Raw genomic sequence first — 539 nt, 5'->3', positions numbered from 1 at the left:
AGACGGCCCCCTATCTGGTCACGTGACTATACGTCACTGGCAGAGGCGGGAACAGTCATCGCTGCGCAAGACATTTAAACTTGAGAACTTTACTCCCTATTCTCTTCTTGACACTGTTAAAAATTCAGTTTTTATCCGTTACTATTTTATATCACATTATTTCATTAAAGCTGTTATAAGTTTAAATCTACCATATGTATGAATTTTATTTTATTTTACACAGAAAAAGACATTTTTACGCCTCGTATTTAGGTTCAGATGTTTTATTGGCACATACAACTCACTTAAACAAAAGTTAATGATAGAGGAATCAAAGTGTTATTTATTCTGACACAGCAACAAAACAAAACAATAAAAAAAAAGACAAACAGCTGTTTTCAGATAACAGTGTTGAGTTGGCTACTTCATTTAGGACAGCATTGATACAAAAATCACATGTATATAAAAGGCAAAACAAAACAAAAAAAGAATCAGAGAAGAAAGTGTGCTGACATTCTTTTTAAAGTTAATATAAACTAATTCTGACTTGTATCGAACCT

Source organism: Cynoglossus semilaevis, chromosome 6 (assembly GCF_000523025.1).
Source record: "Cynoglossus semilaevis isolate Cse_v1.0 chromosome 6, Cse_v1.0, whole genome shotgun sequence".
Taxonomy (NCBI): domain Eukaryota; kingdom Metazoa; phylum Chordata; class Actinopteri; order Pleuronectiformes; family Cynoglossidae; genus Cynoglossus; species Cynoglossus semilaevis.
This window is presented reverse-complemented; position numbering follows the sequence as displayed.